The sequence below is a fragment of the Psammomys obesus genome, unplaced genomic scaffold (genome assembly GCF_907164565.1).
Source record: "Psammomys obesus unplaced genomic scaffold, mPsaObe1.curated_primary_1811, whole genome shotgun sequence".
Classification (NCBI taxonomy): Eukaryota; Metazoa; Chordata; class Mammalia; order Rodentia; family Muridae; genus Psammomys; species Psammomys obesus.
The window spans coordinates 2,660,297-2,669,231 of record NW_026593947.1 but is presented as its reverse complement, the minus strand read 5'-3'; the positions used below and the strand labels follow the sequence as shown (position 1 = coordinate 2,669,231).

Here is an 8,935-nt window from a genome sequence, read left to right as displayed (position 1 = left end):
CCTGCACATCTTGTAGGCAGAGTAAATTTCGGGTCCGAGTTTTTGTGGGTGGGTTGGTGTTCCCCTCCCACCCCTAGGAGGTGTCTGGTCAGAGGGTGGCCTCTTCAGTCTGCATGAGCCCGCTCCTAGGGGTGTCAGCTACAGTCACCCCCATGTTCTCCAAGAAGCCTCCTCTTGATGCAAAGCCCTACAGAAGAGGATACAGAAACCTTGGGATCACACACTCCGGAAAACCTCCCGCAGGGCTCAGAACCCCCGCAGGCTTGGCTGACTGACGCAGGTTGAACACAGCAGGAAGAAAAGCACTTCGGCTTCGGCAGCCAGTTCTCTCCCCAGACTCCATCCATCACTGTCACTTGCCCTCACTACTCCAAAAACAGCATGTCACTCCGGGCCTAGGACAGGGTTCTTGTCAGGGCACAGGTGCCTGGCCTCATTCCTAGTTGCTCCAGTATTCTACCCTTCGCATCCGGGTGTGCTCCCATCAGGCCCTGTATCCCTGCACCAGCGCTGGCCTGGCCTCGACTGCGTTCCCGGTTAGGAAAGAAATCCGTTTCAACACCCTGGCTGCACAGCCAAGCGAGACAGTTGCCTTCAAATTTTGTGGTCCCGGAAACCTTTGTTTTTATACACTCCTTTGAGGTGGGGGTTCTCTGTGACATGATGAATCCAGGAGGAAGGTTCTGCTGAGGGAAAGACAGCTGTTGCTGGAGGGGTCAGGATAGAGGCCTGGGCCGGCAGGCTGACAGACGTGAGCAGACTCAGACTGGGTCTCTTAGCTGCTCTTGTTACCACAACGGAACAGCAGACAAAAGCAGTACAGGAAGGAAGGATCTATTTTGGCTCACGGTTCTTCATGGAGGAAGGAGACCAGGCAGCCAGGCACAGGAAGCCAGGAGAGATGTCACCCCCTTTTGCCTCGTCAGTCTAGGACCACAGTCCTTGGAATGGGGCCACTCACACTTAGGGCAGGGGGGTCTAAAGGCCCATCTCAATTAACCCAGCCTAGAACTGCCCCACAGACATGCCCAGAGACGTGAGTCTTCTGTGGCCCCATCCTGGCTAGCTGAGTGTCGATAATGAGCGATGCTCTGAGAAAGCTGCATCTAATCCCCAGAACTGCACTGTGTCGTGATGAAGTTCAGGAGGAGGGGCCATCCCGAGAAAAGAATGCTGGCTTCATGGGGAAGACAGATCTTGGTGCTAGTTTTGATTCTATGCTAATTTTTTAATTTATTTTTTTAATTTTATTTTCTATGATTTATTCACTTTATGTCTGGATTGTAGCCCCCTCCCTTGTCTACTTCTGGTCCCACCCTTCCTCCCTCTTCCCCCCTATTCCCCTCTCCTATTCCTCAAAAAGGGGGAGTCCTTCTCCCTACCATCTGACTCCAGCCTATCAAGTCTCATCAGGACTGCCTGTACCCTCTTCCTCTGTAGCCTGGTAAGGCTGCCCCACCAGTGGGAAGTGCTCAAAGAGCAGGCAACAGAGTCCATGTCAGAAATATCCCCTGTGTGGAGACTGAGCTGCCTATGGGCTACATCTGAGCAGGGGGTCTAGGTCTTCCCCATGCATGGTCCTTGCTTGGTGCATCAGTCTCTGCAGGCCCTCCTGAGCCCAGGTTTGTTGGCTTCGTTGGTCTCCTTAGGGAGCTCCTGTCCCCTCTGGGTCCTTCTATTTCCCCACTCTTCCCTGCAACTCCCTGTGCTCTGCCCAAAGTTTGGCTGTGAGCCTCAGCATCTGTTTCAATCCCCTACTGGGTGGAATCTTTCAGGGACATCAGTGGTAGGCTCCCGTCCTGTTCCATCTCAGGGATAGACATTTCCAGTTTCCATTCTATTTATTCTTCTGAATGAGAATTAAGCATCCTCTCTAGGGTCTTCCTTATTCCTTAGCTTCTTTAGGTCTGTGTATTTATGGTTATGCTGTAATTATATGGCTAATATCTGCTTATAAATGAGTATGTACCATGTGTATTTTTCTGCTTCTGGGTTACCTCACTCAGAATGATCTTTTCTAGTTCCATCCATTTGCCTGCAAATTTCATGATTTTCTTGTTTTTAATAGCTGAATAGTATTCCATTGTGTAAATGTATCTATTCTTTGATTGAGGAACATCTGGGTTGTTTCCAGATTCTGGCTGTTACGAATAAAGCTGCTATAAACATAATTGAGCAAATGTCCTTGTTTTATGGTGGAGCATCTTTTGGATATATGCCTAGGAGTGGAATAGCTGGGTCTTGAGGTAGTGCTATTCCCAGTTTTCTGAGAAAGTGCCAGATTGGTTTCCAAAGTGGTTGTACAAGTTTGCACTCCTACCAGCAATGGAGGAGGGTTCTCCTTTCGCCACATCCTTGTCAGCATGTACTGTCACTTGAGTTTTTGATCCTATGATAATTTTTATACAACTCAAGAAAAGGAACATTTTTATGCTAAGCTATTGGCAGGTTCGTATGTACAAAGACAGGCTACAACTGACTTCAAAACCATCACCTGCTCCTCTGCAGTTAGATGTCTGTGCTGTGATTCACAACATACCCCCAAGGCCTTCTCACCTGCTCATATTTTTACAAAGATCCTGTGAGAGATAATTTTACAACTCTCAGCCTGGCACTAGCCAAGGTCACTGTGGATCTGATTTTCAGTTTGCCCTGTGCTCCTGACAGCATGGTCAGCTTCTGCTTTCACAGGCACGGGGGAGACCTGGCCATCGGCGTCTCCAACCATTTGCTCATGAAGCAAAGGATTCAGTTTCCTGTTGAGAGCCTGTCAGGAGCAGGGCAGCTCAGCCTCATCTCTGGTCTTCGCTACCCTCCCACAGAACGAACGCACCGAGGTCAGTGCAGGCTGACCACACAGTGCGATATTGTCCAAGGATGACCCATGTAGCCCGAGATGGCCCGGTGAGATTAAACTGCCCAGACAGATTTGTGTAAACTGGGGACATGATGACCGTTAAGTGAAAAAGTCAGCTAATGAAGCATGGAGACATCCCCGTGGTTAAACTGTGTGTGACTCTCGCTTTTCCTATCAGCTCTGCTGCTTCTGGTTTTTTTTTTTTCTTTTGTTCTTTTTTTTTCAAATTTTTTTATTAATGCAACACAAACACAACTGGTTTCATTGTGGTGTTCTCAGACATGACGCTACACCTTGTTTCCCACCATTAGCCTCCCAGCTTCCCCTCCTGTGCCCTGCCCGCTCTGCCTGCCTCCTTCCTTCCCCCAGACGCTGTGTGCTCCTTCTGAGGACTCCTCCCCTCCCCAGGGTCCTGACTGACACAGACGTGAGCACACGTGTGCCGCTGGAGAGGAGGCTCTGCTGTTAGGGACACCTGCTGCTCTGGCAGAGGACAGAGGCCAGTGCCCAGCACCCATGTCAGGTTGTGCGCAGTCACTACAACTCCAGTTCCAGGGGATCTGCTGCCCTTTCCTGGCCTCCACGTGCACCTGCACTCATGGGCTCATGGGCACCCCCCCCCAAACACATACAATCATACATAGTCATAATTAACGTAAAAAGTGTTAAAAATAAAAATAGATAAGCGCACACTCATTCTCCCTTCCTCTGTGTGTGTGTGTGTATAGCGGGGAGGGAGCTGTATGCGAAGAGGCTGTGTGGGAAGAGGCTGTGTGGGAAGAGGACCCTGTGGTTGTAAGACACCTGCTCATCCTGCCCTTCCTGAACACCGTCCACGTTTACCAACTGTGTAACAGATGGAGCTAAACCAGAAAGACACGCTCGGAGGATGGGAACAAACCTGAAAAAAAATAAAAGACAGGAAGGGGAGGCTCTCGTCCCTGGCTGAGCCCTGAGGCCTGCACTTCTGAACGGGGTGCCACCTAACCCAGGTGAGACTTGTGTGCTGTAGGCGTGGGAAATCCAAGAGCCATCATCCAAGCGTGTCGGCCAGCGCCTGCCGGCAGCACAACACCTGCACCCCTCAGCTCACGGAGAGAAAAGGCATGTTTGGCTCACAGCGTGCGAACTCCCAGCCTGGGCCAGCTGGCCCTGCTTCCAGGTCTGCAAGGCAGCGTGCTCTGGCCGGAGCACAGCATGTGCTTCCTTCTGGACGCCGGGGGAGGAGGAAAGGCCCTCAAGAGGACTTCCCCAATGTTGCTCATGACACTATGAACGATACTCTGCCTCGCTTGTAGACAGTCTAGCATAGCTGTCCTCAGAGAGGCTCCACCCAGCAAGGATTGAAACAGAAGCTAAGACTCACAGACAAACACTGGATGGAGCACAGGAGCCTTGTGGAAGAGTGTGTGTCTGTGTGTGGGGGGAGGGGAATAGAAGGACCAGAAGTGGGGCAGGAGCTCCACAAGAAGACCAACAGAGCCAACTAACCCGGGCCCAGAGGGGCTTGCAGAGACTGAAGCACCAACCAAGGACAACACATGAACTAGACCTGGACCCCCACACAGATGTAGCCCATGACAGCCCAGGCTTCATGTGGGGGCCCTAATAAGTGGCTGTCCCTGACATGGACCCTGTTGCCTGCTTTTTGATCACTCCTCCTGGTGGAGCTGCCTTGTCAGGCCACAGGGGTGAGGACACCAGAGCTGGGGGGTGGTTGAGGGGGCCCCCTTTTTCCGAGAAATAGGGGATGGGAGATGGGGCTACAATTGGGATGTAAAGTGAATAAATAAATATTTTTTTAATGGAAAAAAAAGAGGAGGCAGATCCTGGCATGCTGGTACATGCCTGTAATCCCAGCACTTGGGGAGGCAGAGGCATGCGGATCTCTGTGAGTTCGATGCCAGCCTGGTCTACAAAGTGAGTCCAGGATAGCCAAGGCTACACAGAGAAACCCTGTCTTGGAGGGTGGGGGGAAGAGGAGGCTTCAGAAATTAATTTTCCACCATAGCAAGCACTGTGTCCCCCGGTTTTCCTCACTGTCAATGCTTGTTACTGCTGGGGATTTTCACGGAGACAGTTCTGTGTCTCTAAGGTAGAAAAAGGCGCGAGGGAGTAATTTCATAAAGTCTGGCCCCAGCTTGTGGAGCAAGGACTGTATCTCCTCAGGAGGTCCAGAAACTGCTCTGAAAGGCAGGTCCTCATGCATCCAGGCCCAGCTGAGTGTGCAGTGGCCGAGGCAGAAGCTCTTCCATCTCCCACACATGCACTTTCTCTCTCTGGGCTCCAGGTAGCTGCAGCTCTGCCCCAGCCCCACTACTTCAGGTTTTTACTTACCTGAATGAAAATGGTTGTTTCCAGTCAGACCCAGCCCTGGCCCAGTGAGCCCACCCCTGTGCACTGGGCTCCCCGAGGAGGCCTGCTGCTCCCATTCTCACAGGCTGTTTTTCAATCACTTCCATTTCACATCTAGTCCAAGTGTGGAAGAGATGAAAACAAAGTAAATTCTACTCTAATAGATTTTGGAATTTTCAGCGGTAACAGCAGGCATCTGATTACGGTTCTGTGCCCACAGGAAGGGCGAGTTCTCCTGGCACAGAAAACCTGGAGCTTTCCAACTGGGCGATAATCAAGGATAACAGCCCACACAGCAGTGCAGAGGTGAAACTCAGCCCTGAGCATGCTTCTTGAGGACCAGGGTGTCAGAGCAAAGGCTGCGATGGCTTCACACTGTAAGCATTGTGTGGAAAATGCAATTTAAAAATACTTTATTGAGTTAATTCGTATACGATTTTGCACATGGAATGTTTGATGTGGATTCCCCCAGGTAATTTGCTCCCATAATTGGTGATAAATGCTAGTTAAATTTAATATCCACATTGTGCTAGATAGTTTTATGTCAACCTGACCAACTCCACTCAAGCTAGAGTCATCAGAGAGGAAAAAGCCCCAGCTGAGAAAACTGACTCCATAAGATCCAGCTGTAAGCATTTTATTTCTTAATCAGTGATGAGTGGGAGGAGCTCAGCCCATCTTGGGTGGATTACACATGTGCGGTTGGGGCAAAGTTGATGCCCAGTGTCTTCCTTGGTCTCTCGATCTCTTCCACCTTGCTGAACCTACAGCTGTCCCATTTGGCTGGTCTAGGTATCCTGCTTGCTCAAAGGGATCTCCTGTCTCCCTTTTCCATCACTGGGGCTGCAAAGTGGGTCTCCAACAGCCGTCATATTTATGTGGATTCAAACTCTAGTCCTCGTGCTGGCATGGCATGTGCTTCTCCCACTGAGCCACCTGTCCGGCTCCCACTATGTCTGTTTCGCAGGTTTGTTAACATTCAGTTCACACACCATCAAATATGTGTGGTGGCTAATTTTCAGTGTCCATCTGGCTGGACTCAGAATCACCAAGAAGACTACATCTCCGGACAAGTCTTTGATAGTACCTGCAGAAGATCTAGCTGAAAATACATGAGAGGGAAAGAAAGAGAGGGAGAGAGATGGGAAAAGAGAGGGAGATAGGGAGAGAGAGAGAGAGAAAGAGAGAGGGAGAGGGAGAGGGAGAGGGAGAGGTGGAGAGACACACAGAGTCAGAGAGAGGGAGAGAGAGGGAGAAAGAAAGAGGGAGGGGGAGCAGCATACCCACAGAGGCTAGAAGAGGGCATCAGATCCCCTAGAGCTAGAGTCACAGGTCATTGTGATCCCCACAGGATTGGGGTTAGGGTCTCACCTCTTGTCCTCTGGAAGAGAAGGAAGTGCCTTTAACCTATGAGCCATTTTTCCAGCCTTCTGCAGGTTTCTTTTAAACATCAAGTTCCTGCTTGGCACAGCTGTTAAAGCTTCAGGAAAGCCATTAGTGTCTCTGGTCCTCCGTGCTTCAGTATTAAAATTGGTGACACCAACATTGACTTCTCTAGGCTTTCCCACAGCTCAGCATTGGTACAGTGAAGGCCAGCGGTGAGCGAGGCAGGGCTGAGCCACTTCTCCATTGCTGCGACAACACAAAGAAGGAAAGCATGATTTGGGGCCCAGTTTAAGGGGGCAGGAGCTTGGAGCAGCCGGTAGTGATGCCTGCTCAGCCAGGAAGCAAAGTATGGTGAATCTTTTGCTCGGCTCGCTTGCTTCCTTACAGTTCAGGGGCCCAGCCCAGGGGCTGGTGTTGCTCACCCAGTGCGTGTCTTCCCCTCTCAGTTAGCCTACCCCACCATAGGCGTGCCAAGTGACACACTCCACAGGGTGGGGCCTGGGAGGCACGCCTGTGTGTTCCGGGAGGCTTTCACTGAGAGGGCAGGCTGACCCGAGTGTGAGGGCACCACGCTGGCTAGGAGCACAAACTGGACAGAAGGGAGGGAGGTGAGCCCCAGCCAGCACTCACCCTCTGCTTCCTCATTTGGTGCAAGGTCACTGGCTGTTTTGCCCTCCAGGATGGACTCTGCCCTCAGCCTGTGAGCCAGCCCTGCCTTCTGTAAGCTGCTTCTGACAGGGTTTCTGTCAGAGCAATGAGAAGGCAATGGGCACATGGTGGGCACAGCGTGGCACGTAGGTGGAATACAAAGTCTTCTCCAGACGGCCTGGATGATCCCGTGGAAGGTGCCCAGCTTAATTGTCCTAATTTTCAGGCCCCACGGAGAACAGGTGGAATATTCCTGGGTTTTCCGACCTCACTCTCTTCACAGGTTGCACTGTACAAACGTAAACTGGTTGTAGGAACCAGAACTGAGCGGCGGACTGCCGCCTCCTGCTAACCAAAGGGGAACTCTCCAGGAGACAATGTGGCCCCTGCCCGCACTGGAGAGATGTCTCTGCACTTCAAACACTCACTGCTCTTCCAGAGGACCCAAGTTTGGCCCCTGGAACCCATGTTGGGAACCTCCGGGAGACCCGCTACCTTCTTCCGGCCTCTGTGCGGGCAGCTCCACAGGGATGGCACACATAGAGACACAGAAATAAAAATAAAAGTAAGAGCAAATCTTGTAAACAAGCTCCTCAGCCTCCCGGTGTCAAGGTACAGGTGTGTACAACTGCATCTGGGTTAATAATCGGAGAGCACAGTGCCGTTAGTTCACACTTTTGGCCTGTTTCCCCACTCTTAGAGTTTGGCAGAGATGGCAGTGCCAGCTAATAAATCTTATGTATTGAATTTTTTGTTCGTAGCTCATAAGTTACTCTCTTCCTTGGGTTTAGACTTCAAACGTCCAAGAGTCTTCATCAAATCTTTGCCATTGCATCCATCTTTCTATGTGATCTACCATTGTGTGTGGCATGCTCCGCCTCCAAACTGACTCCCACCTCCTCTATGCTGTCATAAGAACACAAGACAGGTAACCCTAACCCTGAAATACACAGCAAAGCTCGTGAGTGACACACAGACCTGACATCTGTTAATCGGGTGAGTCAGTGGAGAGGGCTAGCTGCCTCTCTGATTGCCCTTTTCCATGCACACCGTGTCACGCCTCACGTCAAAGGGAACTAACTCACCCCAGGTCGTCCACTTGCACAGCAACTTGGGACTTGGGCCAGCTGGTCTTACGCCTGCTTCTCACACAGGTGTTTAAGCGTTTGTTTGTTTGTTTGTTTGTTTGTTTAGTGTTTGGGAAGTACAGGTGAGGACAGTGGGAAGCAGAGGCTGATGGGGGATGGGAATATCTGTGGGGGAGGTGTGGTCTAGGAGCAGAATAAAACACACACCTGAGGAAGAGCCCACAACAGCAGGTAAAGAAGCTGAACTGTTTACGTCTCGGTTCCCAGAAGTGACTGGCTAAGGGCAGTGTCGTGGAAACTGAGCTCCTCCGCACCTGGACTTGCCATGCAGGGAGGCAGAAAGGGAACCGGAAACCACAGGCTGCAGCTGAGGTCGGTTGGCAGGAGGGCGTGGAGAAGTACAGTCTGCAGGGCAGGACTTGACAGCTACCTCTCCAGAGCCTGTAGTGACCTTGAGAGCAGGGATGTGAACTGTGCTTCTAACGGAAAGAACCTGCCTCTGGTTCCAGAGTCTCCCAGACCCTCATTTCCACTCCCAACCTGCTCACTCCCAGAGGCAGTTGCTGAACTGTTGTTTGAGACCATGACAAGGTTAAGTATA

At 51.2% G+C, this 8,935-nt stretch overlaps 1 long non-coding RNA gene across 2 annotated transcripts; it reads right to left on the bottom strand.

Annotated features, from left to right (window-relative positions):
- Positions 1–5,833: 5,833 nt before the first annotated feature.
- LOC129684441 (uncharacterized) lies at positions 5,834–7,302 on the bottom strand. Of its 2 annotated transcripts, none has more exons than XR_008721336.1 (2): positions 7,229–7,302; positions 5,834–6,844 (listed from the first exon to the last, which is right to left on the bottom strand). It is a non-coding gene; the product is annotated as an uncharacterized LOC129684441 (long non-coding RNA). The 2 variants fall into 2 exon arrangements; XR_008721335.1 differs by lacking the exon at positions 7,229–7,302 and adding an exon at positions 7,021–7,098.
- Between the last annotated feature and the right edge of the window lie 1,633 nt (positions 7,303–8,935).